We start from the raw sequence: 10583 nt of genomic DNA on the forward strand, positions 1-10583 counted from the left end.
TAAGAATATATATATATATATATATATATATATATATATACACACAGCAAAAATTAAATATAATTTAACAAAAAATAAATCAAAATGCTATTCCAAACACAGCCAGAGCTCCCAGTGCCCTTGTCCGAAAGTGAAAGTAAGAGAAAGAAAGGACACATATGCATTCTGCACTTCAGCACATGGTAATAGATTTGTGTCCATGTCTGTTTGTGTGCAACAACAACAGCATCCAATACACTGCAGCCTGACCGCATGTAGCCGCTGGCTGACAGGAAGAGGTGAGGGAGATGTGACAGCAGTGTCTGCTCCCTGTACACGTTAGCTTGGCCCTGAAAGCGAGAGCCTACTCTTGGGTCCTCCCCTCTGGGCAGGAATGGGACCCTGCATATCACTTCCCATTCCACATCACTGCTTCAACCAGTTCAGATCACCCCTGCTGATGAAAAAACATCTGAAACCAAACAAAGCTGCTCTGCAGATATCACAGCTTTATTAAGTGGACCTAGTTTGCTGGTTTTGGAGTAGTTTTAAGCACATATAGTACCATCTTGGCCAGGCTGTGACATCAACTAGACCGGTTCAAACCAGCTAAGAACAGCAAATCAGCTTAGATGTACACCTATAAACCACATGTTCATATCCCGGTGTATCTTTGGCTATGTTCACATGGTAAGTGTTTGGGATTGACAACGGTGTTTACTAACAGGTGTGACCCAAAAATTGTTCATACAACAGAAAGAATAACAAAGTCAAACTCCTTTTCTAAGTAAACTAAACTATAACTAAAGTAAATGTCAAAGATATCTTATATAAAGATTATCACAACTGACCTTATTTCACAAACTTGCCCCAAACATGACGCAAGTTCATCCATCAAATTCATCCTGATGAATCGCTGTTGGAAAGAATGAAAGAATTTAATATGTTACCACTTATTTTTAGAATTGTTATTTAATATAGTTATGGCCAATTAGTGGATTAGTGGGAAAATATGGTGACATGTCATTAAAAAGTCAGTGTAAACACACCTATTAATTACTGAAATTATCTCATCATTAGAGACATTAGTTTATTTTTATTTTTTTTATTTTTTTTATATTTATTCTTTGAGGTATTTAAAGAATCATTATTGGAACCATTAAGAAAACAGAATTGTTAAATTCTTTACAATTCCAATCCCAAGTTCCTATTTCAGGGACTGTGTGAGTTCTAGAATGCAGTTGTTACTCTTTTTCAAAACTGAACTGCATGTGAACAGAAGTGTATTTAGAACTCCAAACAGTATATGTGTGAACAGCCATAAAGAACCAGGACCCCCTGTTGTTTACAATGACTTCTGCTTCACAAACACACAGGCGTTAGGAAGGGTGACCCACACTCTACTCAACACCCGCGAATGTGCCTGGCATAGACTATTTATTTCCAAACCGGGACCTCGTCAGCTTTGTGAGAAAATCCATGTCTGTCCCGACTGTACTTTTGTCTCTTTTATGTAAGTGGGAGATATTTCAACTGGCTATCGGTTTACCTTACATGTGCTGGTAAATGCAGGAAAGGTACCCATGTAGGGTCAGTGGCTCTTCTCTGAACGTCCCTCTGAATCAACACTGCCTGTCTAAGGCCATTTGTTTTGCTCTGTACCCTCTCTTTCTCTCTCTCTGGATGGAAAATATGGCATGCTCTTCAGAGTGGAATGTAGTGCTGAGTTGCATGCCTGAGGAGGCTTGATAAAATGCCCACAAGTAACAACCCTTGGTGGCACTTTGAGAATCAGCGGCGGTTGACGTTGGTAAGAGATTTGGCTGAGCTTACGCATATTATCAGCGCTCAGCCATATCTACTGACAACAAAAATCAATCTGGTAACAAAAACGATATCAGTTTAGTTGACTGTGGTAAGGTTAAGCACTAAAACATCAACAAAAAGCCTCAAACGCTTAACGAAAACTTTAGACCTAGTCTGAGTAGAGTAGCACCATTTGTATGATACCTATATAGAAAATATCTGCACTGGGTCATTTTCAAGATGGCCGCCACATTATAGCTCACATCAGTGGGACTTTTGTCTCTCATAACCAGATTTGTAGCGGTCCTCACTAAATTTTATTCCAACCATTTAGACAGGAAGAGACTGTATGGCATATAAAGTGGTTTTACATGGGGGCAGGGCCATCGACAATAAATATTAATAAATAATATTTATATAAAATGCGGCACCATTCTCTGAAAATGTACACTGGAAAATAGTGTAAAATGTTGTTGTTATTTTCCTCAAAAATATTATGCAGAACAACTGTTTTCGGCATTGATAATAACAAGAAATGATTCTAAATCAACATATTAGAATGATTTCTGACTGATCATGTGACACTGAAGAATAGAGTAATGGCTGTTGAAAATTCAGCTTTGCCATCACAGGAATAAATTACATTTTAAAGTATATTAAAATAGAAAACAGTAATTTAATAGTAAACAATATTTACTGTGTTTTTAAACAAATAAAGATTAAATAATAGCAGTAGTGTCTCACACATCTAGTTAACTTACTATTTAGTGCCTCAAAAGAAATCATCTTACAAAGTCCTGATGCCACTAATCTGGCAAACATCAGCAAATCCAGAGATTAGCTCTTCCTCAGAAGTGCTCACTGAGTCAATCTGGTACTTTGTAAACACACCTGGAAGTCGCATGAAGTCAGCCAATCAGATTTGAACTAGTGATTTTCAGATATAGTCTTGTCAGTTTTGTGTGAAATATGCATCAGACGGACCGTGAACGGATTGCGGGTGCACCTTCTGAGGCTGAGTCTGGATGGTTTCTCCATTGAAGTGTTCCTCGCATGCACAACGACTGAAATCAACACAATCCGCAAGAATGAAACACTGAGAGGCGATTTCTTTGGAAAACAGGAGCGTTATTATCTCCAGCGAGAGGGTGGGGAGGCAAACAGCTGTTTAAATGTGAGGGAGACAGGAGAAGGTTAAACGGAGTCAATGGAGGCTAAAGAGACAGCAGGTCTAGCGATGACAAAAAGAGTGGCCAGGGACTGCAGATCAGGACTTCTGGAAACCATATCAAACAGGCTATGGAGAACAGCCAAGATGAACACACACCAACTGTTGCGGAGCAAGAGAAGGAGAGAGAATCAGGGAAGAAAAAAATGAAGGGAGAAGGAGGCAACGGAGAGGCGGCAGGCAGTAGTTAAGGGAAACACAAACGACCGATGCTTCACTGGCCCAATCAATCTGGCGCACCAATCAATCGTTCAGCAGCCATACACTCCAGCCTATCAGAGGCCGGCCACTCGCTCAGACGAGCACCTGACTAATACCCACTACAATGTCACTTCTATATTTGTATCCCACTAATCTGCTCTCCGGGCTCCAATCTTTTCCACTTTCTTGCAAATTTATCACTAGACTGAAAGGCCGGTGCCAGATCCTAAGTGCCTCACCCCTTTAAATTAAACCGTGGCATTTCAGATAAAGCCCCTAAATTCCTTATCTCAGCGCTCTGAAGAGTCTTTAAAGGCAGAGTGTCACTTTTCCTAAAACAGAGGCCGTGATGCATATGACGCCCCCCTGCCTCCCTTTCCTCCATTTAGAAGAGAAAATCTTGACAAAAATAGAACAAAATTCAAGTAAGGTGCATTATGAAACAGACAGCTATCTCTCCTCAAGTGCGACCATGAGAGTTCTTGTCTGAGGGCCAACAAAATACCAAACACCTTGGCAAACACACTGGACAAATGATTTTGGGCTCTAAGTTTGTTTGTCTTTTTGGCCACCAAAAATACAATATATTAAATTACAACTTGCTTGTTCTTTCCAAAGGAAAAGTGTAGTGCACAAAAATTGCTCTTAGAGGTCTGCAAGCCTGTCGGGTCCCTGAGTCCATTCGGGCTGGGGACACGAAATTTTTTTTTACAGATCGGGCACGGGTCGGACTCGGGCTCATTTAGCTTCTCTCCTTTTATTGTGCCCATATACGCGCAGAGCACACATAGGCTACTGTATTAAATATTTTTGTATTGATTATATTATAAATAATTTACATTACCTACGCATAAAGTCCATAAATTACGCTGAGCTCCCTCACTGTCTGGTCAGCTCTTCAAACCTGCTGCAGCGGCGGCTTTTCCCAGTTCAAATATCAGGGCTGTTATTGGTCCGTTTACAATCGGATATCTTTATTGGCTACTGAAGTGCCATCAAAGCTTTGAATATCAATTCAAATTGTGGGCGTACTCAGTAATGAACTATGATTTAAAAGTAACGAAGTAGATTATTTTGCTTAATTTGTACTTAAGTACAAGTAAAAGTACAGCTTTAAAAATATACTCAAAAAAGTACAAGTACCCGAAAAAACTACTTAATTACAGTAACGTGAGTAGTTGTAATTCGTTACCTCCACCACTGCGTATTTTAAGTTGTTTCCAATGCAAGTGATCGCGCAGGCGCCTCCATGTCCTGCAAAGCACGCTTTAGCTTCTCTCCGCACAAACGATTGGATATACGTCTAACAGCGCACATTTATATAGGTTAAACATTTAAACTAACATTGTGATTTGCTTGAACTGTTTTATATCTATAGATTTTATTTTAAGCAAGTCGTGATGATTTGTGAAGGCTAAATTGTTCAAACATAAGCTATGATCAACTTACTGTCTGCCGCTGGCCACTTGGTCGTTATTTTAAAAAACAAAAATGTACATTTAACGAACAAAAAAATGCTCTAAATGTTTTTCTAAATTAACTTAATAAAAAAACAAAATGAAATATAATCATTTTACCATTACATACAAAACTGAACTATTTTAATAGCTGAAACAGTAGTATAAGCTGTTTTGGGAGAAGGGGGGAAAAAAGACGGGCTCGGGTTGGACTCGGGCCAAGAATTCTGAAGAGCTTTCGGACAAGGGCCGGGCTAGGGTCTGAGCATCTCGGGACAGGGTCGGGCTAGGGCCTATATTTGAGGCCCGTTCAGGGCTCTAATTGCTCTTTCTTAGCTCTTTCAAGAGATAAAAATTATCCTAAAATGGAATCAAATGGCACAGTTGACATACAGTAATATTAGTTGAGATAATCCTCTCAAAGGTATCTGATGATAAATATTTGAGTTCATATCTTTGACTTTTGATCACAGATTTTGATATCTGAGCACAGTTTGTGACATTGTAAAGATTTTATCTGAAAGTCAAGAGGAGATACAACAGGAGATTACAGCAGGATGCAAATCTGTGAAATCTGTCTAATAGAAACCATTGAGATATGAATGATCTAATTTGTGAGTTTTATTTCATATGGGTTTAAAGCTGAAGCTAAACTATTTATCTCAAACTTCTGTTTTCAGTCCATCTCATATCCAGACTTGTAGCACACAGTGTAACAGCCGTAAGCAGATGTTATTCTGTTCTTGCTACAGGTCCACACTACCACCAGTGTGTCAATATATTTCTCATTAACTTGCTTTCTGCTGGAGATTCATTACCTAATATGGGACCCGAAGCATTTGGAGATCTTTTGACTATGTGTGATAATGTGCTCTCTTCGTCTCTGTCTTTCTCTCTCTCTGCCCCCTTACAGATCCCAGTATATTTTCCTGCAACAACAAAGTAGTACATAGTTTTAAAATGCTGATATTGAACCCATATGGACAGAGTCTAATAAAAAATATTTGACAAATAATATACAAATAATTTTTATAATCAGCAAGTTTTGTTTCTAAGAATATTTAAACATGCTTAAAATGTTTAAATTTTAAACCCCCCCGCACCTCTCAATTTATTTCAATGTCAAGAGGTTTACAGTGGTTTTATTTATCAAGGGTGGAATTTTAATGCCCTTTCTTTAGTTTCTAATCTCATTTTGATATGATGTGACTTCCTTAACCCACCCAGTCCATTGTTTTTCCCCTTTTTTCATGAATGAGGTCGAAACCGACTGTTCCTTTTTAGAAGGTCAAAAAACATAATAGGAGAAAAGCACTCTGGACCAAAGGTAGTCCCACGCAGCACTAACCAGAGAAACAAATTAACCCCTTAGATGGGTCCGAGCACTTCACACGCTACAAATCCTCACGCTTTCAAGAACTGCATGGCCGCACACTCTTATAGCACTGTCTGTGTTTAGCTTCAGCCTCTGGTGTTTATTTATCAGTGCTGTTATCTATGCTAGAGGACTGCCTGATTATTTAGACAAGTCACTGGAGTATTTTCAGGGCCAGAGGAGTGAGATCTCTAGTGCACAGCTCTAAGCAGGCAGTTTGCTTAATGCTTGACCTTTCACCTCTCAGGGGTAATAATACATCTATATCTTGCCTCACACACACATGGCTGCAAAGCATGACCAACTATCCAGGTGACTTCTGATGAGGATTACTTGTTTTTATATACCCACGTGTGGTTCTGACTATGGAGGGATCTTTCAGCTAGGCCAACACTATAGATATATACACTAACATAAATTTTTGGAAGATGCTCACCACATGTGCATTTATCTGATCAAAAATGCTGTAAATAACAGTAATATTGTAAAGTATTATTACAGTTTAAATAACAGTTGTTTTTTATATACAGTATATTTTGTTTATTCCTGTGATGGCACAGCTGAATTTTCAGCAGCCATTACTCCAGTCTTCAGTGTCACATGATTTGGTGCTCAAATAACATTTCTTATTATTATCAATGTTGAAAACAGTCATGCTATATACATGGACCACTTTTTGCACTGTTTGTATTTACATTTTAAAAATAACGTATGTAATATGTGCCCGTAGTGTGACAAAATGTAAAACAAAAAATTAACAACAAAAAAAGAATAGTTAATTTCCCTTTCTCTGACAGTCATTGGTCAACCAAACAGATAGCCCCGCCCCCAAATCCACACCATTGGTTGCTATGAAAGCAGGTTGGAATGCTCAAACAAAACTCTGGTTGAACTAGAAATTAAACTTAGATTTTAAAGTTAAAAAGTTCTTACAGTGCATTGAGAACAGTACTGAGGCCTAAATTAAACCTAAAGCACCCATTAGTAACCTCTCTATCAGTTCTTTCTTTCCTCCAAAGGTTAGTTCCGTTCTTTTCCAATCATAAGAAACACTCCCTGACCCTTATTGAGAAATTCTGTTTTCCTTTCCATTTTTCCTTGAGATTTTGAAAAGGAAGTAGATAAATGTAGCCTTGTCTCCTGGTTGCAATTTCCTGCTTTTTCCATTTTTTCACAAAAAAGTCCGCTCATATTTCCCCCCTCCTATTTGAACTTCACACCCAGCACACACTAATAAGCCAAACAGCAACATACAGCAATTGCACAAAGAGTTCTCCTAATAGAAAAGGCAGGCTAAAAATAGAATAAAAATAGAATAAAAATGCTGTTATCCAGCTGTCCCTTTAAATCACTCACAGTCACTGTGACCACTTCAGCAGAGACCTCAGCCTGCTATTGCTTTGCTCAAGCTCAACAACTGAGATATCCATAAGCAGAATGCGTTTTTAAACTCTTTTCAGTATGCTCCCCTCTTCCTGACGGAGCAATGACTAGTGCCGTGCATTCCACAGCCGGTGCAAGGCCACCGCCAGTACAGACAGACCCTAGACTGAACACAGACAGTGTAAAACAGTCCCAGAATTCATGCGGCAGGGAGTGGGACATACTCACGTACAGGACACTCGTGCATTGCACCAACTGAAAGACAGGGACAGACGGTGCGCTTAGCAACACAGAGAACACTGAGCTTAACAGTTCTCAGGTTTTCTACTTTATGTAAAGTTAGACGCGTTTGAAGGTTTCAAATATAGCGTCTGCCAAAGCGATTACTTTTAACATTGGCAAGCCCCAGCGAAGTTTCTATGAAGCATTCTTTAACACTTCCCTTCTTAACAGCCATGTGCTCTAACGCAAAGTGCAGCTCCGGCCACAGCACATAGGGAAGCATAAATTATCACTGATATTTAACGTGCTGCCTGGGAGGAACCGCACTTCAAACCAGCTGCCAAAATTAGTGGCATTTAGCTGTTTTGGAAATTGATTATGTGGGGCCTGATGCTGCCTGTAACAAACAACTAGATGAGCAAATCTCACAAATACTCCAAGTCACATCTTACCTCAGAATCAGAAGAAAGAAATAATAAACAATTTTGTTGAAAATCACACACACAGTTTTATATACAGTGGGGAAAAAAAGTATTTAGTCAGCCACCAATTGTGCAAGTTCTCCCACTTAAAAAGATGAGAGAGGCCTGTAATTTTCATCATAGGTATACCTCAACTATGAGAGACAAAATGAGAAAAAAAAATCCAGAAAATCACATTGGAAGCATTTATTCAAAATATAAATCTTTTCTAACAATACAAATCTTTGCTATCACTTTTTTTTTAAATCAATTTAACAAATCCTTGCTGAATAAAATTTTTTATTTATTTCAAAAAAAGAAAGAATAAAAATGTACTGACCCCAACTTTTGAACGGTAGTTTATATTGTAAGAAAAGATTTATATTTTAAATAAATGCTCTTCTTTTTATCACAGATTCCAAAAAAATATTAAGTGGCACCAGGGGCGCCTGCAGGATTTCCTCCGAGGGTACACACAGAGTTTATTTATTTTTTAATGATCAGTGAGATCAGAATGAATGTGTCACGCGTTTTAAAACTCAACAAAATGGTAAAATACAAGAGCATGCTCACAGATGAAAACAGAGAACAAAACAGCGTTGGATGAAGTGGATTAGAGCCATGCACGGGCCTCACATATAGGCCCTAGCCAGTCTTTTTTCCCCCCAAAAAAGCTTATACTACTGTTTCAGCTATTAAAATAATTCAGTTTTGTATGTAATGAAAAAGTGATTATATTTCGTTTAGTTTTTTTATAAAGTTAATTTAGAAAAATGTTTGGAAAATTTTTTGTTCGTTAATTGTAAGTTGTTGTTTTTTAAGTAACGACCAAGCGGCCAGTGGCAGACAGTGAATTGATCATAGCCTATATGTTTGATAAATTTAGCCTTCTCAAATCATCATGACTTGCCTAAAATAAAATCTATATATAAAACAGTTCAAGCATAAAACAGGAGCGCTTCACAATGATGAACCTAAACTCAGCGAATTGCCTCACAGACATGATAAAAATATATAGAAAGCTTAAAATTACTACTTTAAAATGAAATAATTCAAATCAAAAATAGAAACTCTTTCATTATGTAATCCGTGCATTTCTCACTAAAGGCACATCCAATGAGGAGATGGCGAGTCATTTTTTTTTCTTCACCATAATTGATGGATGTCTAAAATATAAAAATAAGGAAAAGCCTAAAACAGGCCCGATTATAATTTGCGTTTAATTTTATAATTCCGTACAATTAAAAACTAAAACACAAACTATAATGGCATATATGTAAAACATTGTCCTATAATTGTATAGCTGCTTATATTTTCTGATTTTTATGTTGCTCTGTTCTGAATACCTTAAAATGTAAAGGATTTGCTGCAACGCAATTTTGTCTGATATGTGAATTATTTAGTAGCCTATTTTTTTATCCATGCAGCAAATGCTTTAAAAACAGCTATAAAATTACTTTATTGCATTCCAGACGCTTTTAAAGTACTTTTCGCTATTAATTTTACGGGTAGCTTGAATGTAAAACATTGTCATGAATTCGTTGTATTGTATTTGTAAAATAGCCAACAAATTAATTGTTGTAGGCTAAACCGATCTCATGAAAGTGCGTATAGCACGATTTTCTGCTTCTATTTGGAGTAATACTTATATGCAGAAATTGACTTTGGCATGCAAAAGACTGATAAATTCATAATTGATGGCATGGCTGATTCAGTCGACAGAAATACGGAACACACAGGTCTATAATAACTGCTGAAATGTTTGCGGGCAAATCTCAGGTCAGTCTGAGCTCTTATACGCACAGTGCGTACAGCCGTACACCTGCAGGCGCCACTGAGCGGCACAACTGTTTCCGGCACTGATAATAAATCAGCATATTAGAATGATTTCTGAAGGATTATGTGACACTGAAGACTGGAGTAATGATGCTGAAAATTCAGCTTTGCATCACAAGAATAAATTAGATTTTAATGTATATTAAAATAGAAAAACATTATTTTACATCATAATAAGATTTCACAATATTACTTTTTTTTCTGTGTATTTTTGATCAAATAAATGCAGCCTTGATGAACATAAGAAACTCCTTTAAAAATCGTTCTGATCCCAAACTTTTGAATATAGTGTGTCAATAATGCAATATATATATATATATATATATATATATATATATATACAGTGGTGTGAAAAAGTGTTGGCCCCCTTCCTGAGTTCTTATTTTTTTGCATGTTTGTCACACTTTAATGTTTCAGATCATCAAACTAATTTAAATATTAGTAAAAGATAACACAAGTGAACACAACATGCAGTTTTTAAATGAAGGTTTTATTATTAAGGGAAAACAAAATCCAAAACTACATGGCCCTGTGTGAAAAATTGTTTGCCCCCTAAACCTAATAACTGGTTGGGCCACCCTTAGCAGCAACAACTGCAATCAAGCGTTTGCGATAACTTGCAATGAGTCCGTTAC

General features: G+C 37.4%; 1 protein-coding gene across 1 annotated transcript in view; it reads right to left on the bottom strand.

Moving 5' to 3' along the window:
* Positions 1–868: 868 nt before the first annotated feature.
* LOC107570680 (uncharacterized protein C1orf127-like) overlaps positions 869–10583 on the bottom strand; it is a 145514-nt gene continuing 135799 nt past the window's right edge. Inside the window, exons 13-14 of the mRNA XM_016256956.1 lie at positions 5490–5600; positions 869–895 (exon numbers count right to left, since the gene is read on the bottom strand). The gene's annotated coding sequence lies outside the window, so the exon portion shown is untranslated. The remainder of the gene's footprint in view (positions 896–5489; positions 5601–10583) is intronic.

The sequence above is a fragment of the Sinocyclocheilus grahami genome, unplaced genomic scaffold (genome assembly GCF_001515645.1).
Source record: "Sinocyclocheilus grahami isolate Dianchi unplaced genomic scaffold, SAMN03320097.WGS_v1.1 scaffold29.1, whole genome shotgun sequence".
Lineage (NCBI taxonomy): Eukaryota > Metazoa > Chordata > Actinopteri > Cypriniformes > Cyprinidae > Sinocyclocheilus > Sinocyclocheilus grahami.